The sequence below is a fragment of the Arvicola amphibius genome, chromosome 8 (genome assembly GCF_903992535.2).
Source record: "Arvicola amphibius chromosome 8, mArvAmp1.2, whole genome shotgun sequence".
NCBI classification, from domain to species: domain Eukaryota; kingdom Metazoa; phylum Chordata; class Mammalia; order Rodentia; family Cricetidae; genus Arvicola; species Arvicola amphibius.
In genome coordinates this window covers 75,975,988-75,984,792 of record NC_052054.1, presented here as the reverse complement: position 1 = coordinate 75,984,792, position 8,805 = coordinate 75,975,988, and the positions used below count along the sequence as shown (strand labels likewise).

General features: G+C 43.6%; 1 pseudogene; it reads left to right on the top strand.

Moving 5' to 3' along the window:
• The first annotated feature begins 1,866 nt into the window (after positions 1 to 1,866).
• Positions 1,867 to 6,594, top strand: LOC119821862 (annotated as a pseudogene).
• Positions 6,595 to 8,805: the final 2,211 nt, after the last annotated feature.

Sequence of the window (8,805 nt, the reverse complement as noted above, 5' to 3'; positions counted from 1 at the left end):
AATTATTATACATAGAGTGAACAGGAATTGGGCAACGTGGATGACTCTGATGGGCCCTATCAGAGACATACCATTTGCACAAAACACATGTAGCAGAGTTAACAGGAGAATTTTAGTGAAGACCTGGTGAAGAGGCAGGGTGAAATTGGGAGAGCTTGGTCATCTGACCTGGCTCTCAGCCAAGATGGCGACAAGTCACCTGATCCACCTGGCCTTCAGCCAAGATGGCGGCAGCCGCGTTTTGGGGGGGAGTTACAATTTTTGAGCCGTAAGGACTTTAAGTTTAATGAGAGGGACCTAAAGGCGTGATCTGCTCTGTTGCTGAGCCGCCATGACATAACAGAAGCCGCAGAGGGGAGGGGCAAAAGGCTGAAACCGAAAAAAAACTGCACCACGCCATGGCTGGAATTAAAAAAGCCGGCTGGAAGTTTAAAAGCTGGAGAGCCGGTTGCCATCCAGAGCCAAAATCGTGAAAACCCGCGGAAAGCACCCAGGGCCTATATCAGAATGTCTTCTGAAAGAAATATAGGCGGGATGCAGAGCCGTGCGAACTCTCGGGTCCCGTGACCTGAGTGCTAGGACCTAGCTGGATTCTGGCGACCCAGAACCCAGAAAGGCCAGGGGGAGCCGCTCCGAGTGGCAGTTAACCGTTGAGAGAAGAAAAAAAGTAAAGAAAAGAAGTGGAAACCGAGGACCCGGTCCTCAGTCGAATGCACTGCACCAGTCCAATCCACAGGACCCTGGCAAAGGAAGCAACCGTGGGGGGGGGGGGGCGGGACACTCACCGAGTGAGCCAGGAAGCCGGTGGCGAGAGTGGAAAAGCAACCTGGTTTGGGGGTCACGTGGCACCAATTTTGTTCTTAAAGATAGTATCTGGGCAGCTGCGCGTAGCTGCACGGAGACTCGTGGAACACATGTGACCAAGGCTGCGGTGAACAGGCGGTGTGGTGGCGGGTTAACGGCACAGACACAGAAAATAAGCATAAAGCTTTATTAAAGGAGAGAGGGAGAGAGAGAGAGAGAGAGAGAGAGAGAGAGAGAGAGAGAGAGAGAGAGAGAGAGAGAGAGAGAGAGAGAGAGGAAAGAGAGAGAGAAAGGGGGGAAGAGACAAAAGATGTGTGTGCACACACACAGGGACAGTGAGAAGAGAGAGGGAAGAGAAAAGATTGAGGATGACTCCGAGAGACCAGAGGTCGCTGGGAGTGGGCGCGGAAAGGGGCGGGGACCAAGAGAATAACACAACCTTGCCTTGTTTCTGATTTCAGTGGGATCGCTTTGCATTTCTTTCCCTTTAGTTTGATGTTGGCTGTTGGCTTGTTGTATATTGCTTTTATTATGTTTAGTATGTTCCTTGTATCCCTGCTCTCACCAAGACCTTTATCATGAAGGGGTGTTGTATTTTGTCGAAGCATTTTTCAGCATTTAATGAGATGATAATGTATTTTTCCCTAAGTTTGTTTATATGGTGGATTACATTGACAGATTTTGTATATTGAACCATCCCTTCATCTCTGGGTTGAAACTGACTTGATCATGGTGGATGATTTTTTTCCTGATGTATTCTTACATTTGGTTTGCCAGTATTTTATTGAGTATTTTTGTGTCAAAGTTGATGAGGGAGATTGGTCTGTAATTCTCTTTCTTAGTTGTATTTTGTGTGGTTTGGATATCAGGGTAATTGTAGCCTCTTAAAAGAGTTGGGGGGGGCGGGGATTGCGGGGGAGGGGGCCAGCAGGTCGGAGGGAAGGCCACCCGAAGCCTGCGCCCAAGCAGGGACTACATTTCCTGAGGGGCCTCGGTGGAGGCAGCATCAGCAGCGGAGGCGGGCGAGGTCCCTGGAAGTGGAGCCCGGGACTTCCACTCGTGAGGCAAGTGGAGCGGAGCTGGAGACAAGAGCAGAGGCCGAACTCGGGTTCTGAGAAGATGGCCCGGCTGCCCTGCAGGATCATCAAGGAAACCCAGCGTTTGCTGGCAGAACCAGTTCCTGGCATTAAAGCAGAACCAGATGAGAGCAACGCCCGTTATTTTCATGTGGTCATTCCTGGCCCCCAAGATTCCCCTTTTGAGGGAGGGACTTTTAAACTTGAACTATTCCTTCCAGAAGAATACCCAATGGCAGCACCTAAAGTACGTTTCATGACCAAAATTTATCATCCTAATGTAGACAAGTTGGGAAGAATACGTTTAGATATTTTGAAAGATAAATGATCCCCAGCACTGCAGATTCGCACAGTTCTGCTATCAATCCAGGCTTTGTTAAGTGCTCCTAATCCAGATGATCCATTAGCATATGATGTAGCCGAGCAGTGGAAGGAAGACCAATGAAGCCCACGCCATAGGAACAGTGAGAGCATGGGCTAGGCTGTATGCCATGAATAAATTTAAGTCGATCAGATCATCGAGTGTCCATCACTTCTCCTGTTCTGCCAAGACTCTTCCTTTTTTTTTTTTGTTTGCATTTAATGGACACAGTCTTAGAAACATTACAGAATAAAAGCCCAGGCATTTTCATCTTTGGTGATGACATGCACATTAGCAAATCTATGTCTTGTCCTGATTCACTGTTGTAAAGCCTGAGCAGAGGCTAGGAGTGTCATCCGGGTTGTTGTGAAGTGTTTGAAAGCAGTGACTCTGCTTGGATTCATTTCCCCATCATGGTTTAAGTACAAAGCACTGTGAATGAAGGTAGTTGTCAGGGTTAGTTGCCAGGGTGTGGGTGTTTTTATTTTATTTTTTTTAGGGGGAAAGTTTTATTTTAATTTTATGGTTTCCTTTCTCCCTCCCCCTCTTATGGGATCTAATTGCAATGGTTAAATGCAGCTAACCAGTTTTTTAGAATATGCTCTCTAGCCAAGTCTAACTTTAGACGCTGTAGATGGACAAGCTTGATTGTCTGAACCAAAATGGGAACATTAAAAAACATCACAGCCCTTACTAATAACATTGTGACTTTGCTGTCAAGTGTAGATTCTCTGCCCCATCCCCCCAAAAAGAAGAAGAAGAAAAAAAACCTTGTGATCATTTTGTATGGCTTGTCTGGAAACTTCTGTAAATCTTACGTTTTAGTAAAATATTTTTTGTTATTCCAAAAAACCAAAAAAAAAAACCAAAAAAACAAACAAAAAAGAGTTTGGCAACGTGTTCCTTCTACTTCTATTGTATGGAACATTTTGAGTAGTATTGGTATTAGTTTTTTGAAAATCTTGTAGAATTCTGCACTGAAACCATCTGGTCCTGGCCTTTTTTTGATTGGGAGACTTTTGATGGAGATATTTACCCAGAAAGTTGTCCATTTCCTTTAAGTTTTCCAATTTTGTGGAGTACAGGTTTTCAAAATATGACCTGATGATTTTCTGGATTTTCTCTGTGTCTCTTGTTATGCCCCCCCTTTTCATTTTTATTTTGTTAATTTGGATATTCTTTCTCTGCCTTTTGGTTAGTTTGGGTAAAGGCTGGTCTATATTGTTGATTTTCTTGAGGAACCAACTCTGTCTCATTGATTCTTTGTATTGTTTTCTTTGTTTCTATTTTGTTGATTTCAGCTCTCAATTTCCTGGCGTTTAGTCCTCCTGGGTGAGTTTACTTCTTTTTGTTCTAGAGTTTTACGGTATTCTGTTAATTTACTTGGATGGGATTTTTTCCAGCTTCTTCATGTAGGCACTTAGTACTATGAACTTTCCTCTTAACACTGCTTTCATTGTGTCCCATAAATTTGGGTATGTTGTGTGGTCATTTTCATTGAATTTTAGAAAGTCTTTAATTTCTTCCTTTATTTCTTCTTTGACCCATTGATTAATTTGGGTGAGTATTGTTTAATTTCCATATGTTTGTGGGTTTTCTGAAATTAGTGTTGCTGTTGAATTCTAATTTTAAGCCATGATGATCTGATAAGATAAATGGGGTTATTCCATTTTTTTTGTGTGTGTGTATATCTGTTGAAGTTTGCTTCGTTATCTAGTATGTGGTCAATTTTTGAGAAGGTTCCATTAGGTGCTGAGAAGCTATATTCTTTTATGTTTGCGTGGAATGTTCTATAGATATGTTAAGTCCATTTGAGTCATAACATCTGTTAGTTACCTTATTTCTCTGTTAATTTTCTGTCTGACAGATCTGTCCAGTGGTGAGAGTGGGGTGTTGAAGTCTCCCATTATTACTGTGTGAGATTTTTTTTTAAAGATTTATTTATTTAGTTTACAGTATTCTGTCTGCATGTATGCCTGCAGGCCAGAAGAGGGCACCAGATTTCATTACAGATGGTTGTGAGCCACCATGTGGTTGCTGGGAATTGAACTCAGGACCTCTGGAAGAACAATCTGTGACCTTAACCTCTGAGCCATCTCTCCAGTCCTACTGTGTGAGATTTAACATGTGATTTAAGCTTTAGTAGTGTTTCTTTTATATAGAAGAGTGCCCTTGTATTTTTCCTGTGACTAATATGAAATGTCCTTCTTTGTCTCTTTTGATTGATTTTAATTTGAAGTCTATTTTGTTAGATATTAGGATAGCTACACCAGCTTGTTTCTTAGGTCCATTTGATGGAAAATTTTTTCTTAACTCTTTACTCTGAGATGATATCTGTCTTTGAGATTGAAGTGTGTTTCTTATATGCAGCAGAAGGATGGATTATGTTTTCATATACAATCTGTTAGCCTGTGCCTTTTTATAGGTGAGTTGAGTCCATTTATATTAAAGGATATTAATGACCAGTAATTGATAGCTCCTGTTGTTTTAGTTTTCATAGCTGGTGATGTTATTTTGTGTGTTTTTCCCTTCTTTGAGATTTGCTGCTGTGAAATCTTCTATTGTCTGTTTTTGTTGATGTAGCTAACTTCCTTGGGTTGGAGTTTTCCTTCTAGTACTTTGTGTAGGGCTGGGTTTGTGGTTAGATATTGGTTAAATATGGTTCTGTCATGGAATATATTGTTTTGTCCATCTATGGTGATTGAAAGTTTTGCTGGGTATAGTAGTCTGGGCTGGTATCCGTGATCTTTTAATGTCTGCATAAAACTTGACCAGAACTTTCTGGCTTTCATTGTTTCCATTGAGAAGTCAGGAGTAATTCTAATATGTCTGTCTTTATATGTTACTTGGCCTTTTTCCTTTGCAGCTCTTAATATTCTTTCTTTATTCTGTATGTTTAGTGTTTTATTATGTGGTAAGGGGACTTTTTGGGATCTAGTCAATTTGGTGTTCTGAAAGCTTCATTTATCTTCATATGCATATCTTTCTTTAGGTTGGGAAGTTTTCCTCTATGATTTTGGTGAATATATTTTCTGTGCTTTTGAATTGGAGTTCTTCTCCTTCTATCCCTATTATTCTTAGGTTTGGTCTTTTCATGATGTCCCATATTTCCTAGATGTTTTGTGTTAAGCTTTTGTTAAATTTAATGTTTTCTTTGACCTCTGAGTCTATTTCCTCTATTGTATCTTCAGTGCTTAAGATTCTGTCTTCCATATCTTGTATTCTGCTGTTTATGTTTTCATTTGTGGCTCCAGATCATTTTCTCATAATTTCTGTTTCCAGAATTCCCTCAGTTTGTGTTTTCTTTATTGTCTCTATTTTAGTTTTCAAGTCTTGAATCATTTCTTTCACCTGTTTGATTGCTTTTTCTTGGTTTTCTTTAAGAGATTTGTTGATTTCTTCCAAATTTTTTGTTTTTTTTTTTTTTTTTTTTTTTTTTTTTTTTTTTTGTTTTTCGAGACAGAGTTTCTCTGTGGCTTTTGAGCCTGTCCTGGAACTAGCTCTTGTAGACCAGGCTGGCCTTGAACTCACAGAGATCTGTCTGCCTCTGCCTCCCGAGTGCTGGGATTAAAGGCGTGCACCACCACCGCCCGGCTATTTCTTCCAATTTTTTGTGTGTCTTTTCCTCCATTTCTTTGGGGGAATTTTTTATTTCCTTTTTAAGGACCTCAAACATTCTCCTAAAGTTATTTTTTAAGGTCATTTTTTTCTGCTTCATCTATATTTTTGTGTTCAAATCTTGCTGTTTTAGAGCCACTAGTTTTTGTTGGTGTTGTGTTGGTCTTTGTGGTGCTGAGTGTGCTCTTGCCTTGTCTACCCATCTTTTCCTCTGATTTGGCTGTGTCTCTGGTTGATCAATCTTCCAGGTGCCAGTGGACCCAAGGCTCAGATGGTTGCTCCTTGTGGTGCAGTCAGGGCCACAGTTAAGCCACTTCGGTATTCCTGGAGGTTGCTGGGTGCTCCCACAGATCACTCTGCAATCCCAGAGGTCTTTGGCCCCTGAGTTTTTTTTTAATTAATCGTGTTTCACACACACAAATTAGGATTAGGGCAAATGAGATGGTTTAGTGGGTGAAGTGCAGTTCACAAATCTGACACCTGTGTTCAGTCCCCTGAACCCTGACGTGAATGGAGAGACCCTCCTGCAAATTGTCCTCTGGGATGCACCCATGTCCTCTGTTCATCTGTCTGTCTGTCTGTTTCTCTCTCTGTCTTTGAGACTGACTGTAATGATCATACTTTTCAGGTGGATGGAACATCACATTATTTTCTGAAGATCAGTGCCTGGCAATCCAAACCCCTAACTTCAGTGCCCCCATCTCCGTCAACATCAGCAACAGCCTCCTGGAGTAAAAACACGATGAGACCTGTCCCATTGTCTGAGCTGCTCATCTATTCCCAGTCTCCTTCCCCTTGCTAGGGGATAAGGGGAGAAGACTTCCTCCTGACAGAACCCTGCAGCCCCAGCCTTCAGAGTCAGTGGAGAGAAAGACAGACAGTGGACTAGGTGGCCAGTGGCTATCAGGAAAGGGATTGTTGGTGAGGGACTGCTCCTTTAGACCACAGCAAGAGCAGCTTACTGAGTCCACTGTAGCAGGGGAGCAGGCTGAGCAGAAACCAGGAAACTGACGGTGGTAGAAAATAATGGACTGTGGTGGGGGCGACCTCCACTGGGGAAAGTCCTCTGACAGGTGACTATGTGAGCAGGTTCCTGGCATGTGATCTCTGCCATCAGAAGGGTGACAATGCAGATTGGCTTGTGTACAGGTCTAGGAGTACAGAGGGATTGCACCCATTTCCTGTCATAGGATTTCTGCTGTATAGATGTGGACCATGAAATCCAGGGTCCTGCCAACAGGAACTGCCCTGGTAGGTCACAGCTGCAGTTGCATGGTGGAGAGCTACAACCTCCCATGCATGTCCATTCAGCGTCCTATTTCACCTCTCAGCTGTGACTTGTTCCCTAGTCCCACAAAGCTAAGAGGCCAAGCCTTCAGCAAGCACACGAAGAACCCCTCGGCATTTGCCCACTCTATTCTCAGATGTCCCTCGCACACGCTGCTGTCTCCTCAGCTCCCCGAAGCTAGTTTTCTCCTAGTGGGGAATGTCCAGTGTACTATCACATTTCCAGATTGTTCTCTCGCTCACACTTAACACTTTCCTCACCACCAATCTCTGTGTGACCATTCTTTCTAACTTCATCTGTCTCCCTGTACACCTCTGCCCCACTCCTGTGGTGGGAGAATAGAAACAGAAAAGACTGCATCAACAAAGAAGGCAGTTGAGAAGACTAGAAGCCTGCCACCGCCTGACTTCATACAGTAGAGCGTACTCAAGAGATGCCAGGGATGGAACAGGAGAGGCGGTTCAGTGAATACAAGCACTGGCTGCACTCTTCCAGAGGACTTGGATCCCCATCGACCACATAGCTCAGAATCTTTAAACTGTAGTCTCAGGGGATCTGATGTCATCTTGTCTCAGGGGGTACCAGACATATAACATACATGACATATAGACATACTTGCCACCACCACCACCACCACTATCAACAACAACGACAATACAACCACCACCACCAACATGATTACAACCAAACACACACACACACACACACACACACACACACACACACACGTATGCAGGGAGTATATACAAACACAGAGAAGTGACCACTAAGTAAATGTCCTATAGATGGGCTTATGCATCCTAGCTTCTACCTAGGAGCTGAGTGAGATGAAATGAAGATCCAAACAACACCAGTTTGCAGTCACAGTTCCCTCTGTGCTGACACATATGGACCCTTTGTCTCGGGTTGAGACCGTGGAAGTCCTTTCTCCATTTCTTTACTTTGCTCTCTGGGGCCACTTTCTTTCATCTGCACTCTTCGGGGTACTTTCTTCTGTTATATCCATGCTCATCTAACTCAGGTGCTTGTTTGAGAAATAAAGGAATGGCCACTCACATTTCTATATCCCCAATGGAGTCATGCCCTGGTGAGGTATGGGCTCATGTATCATGGAGCTGAGCTACCACACAGAAAGAAACCAAGTGACTTTGTTTTTTTTTTTTTTTTTTTTCCTCATGGTTTATTTTTTTTTTTATATTTAAAAATTTCCATCTCCTTCCCTCCTCCTCCCCCCTCCCTCCCCTCCTTCTCCCCTTTCTCTCCCCTCCTTCTCCCCCTTCCCTCCCCTCCCCTCCACCCATACCTCCCCTCCCTCCCTCTCAAGGCCAAGGAGCCATCAGGGTTCCCCACTCTATGCTAAGACCAAGGTCCTCCCAACTCCCCCCAGGTCCAGGAAGGTGATCGACCAAGCTGAGAAGGCTCCCACAGAGCCCGTCCATGAAGAAGAATCAGAGCCCAGAGCCATTGTCCTTTGCTTCTCAGTCAGCCCCCGCTGTTGGCCACACTCAGAGAGACGGGTTTGGTCGCATGATCCATCAGTCCCATTCCAACTGGAGTTGGTGATCTCCCATTAGTTCTGTCCCACCGTCTCCATGAGTGAACGCACCCCTCTCGTTCCTGACTTTCTCCCTCATGTTCTCGCTCCTTCTGCTCCTCAT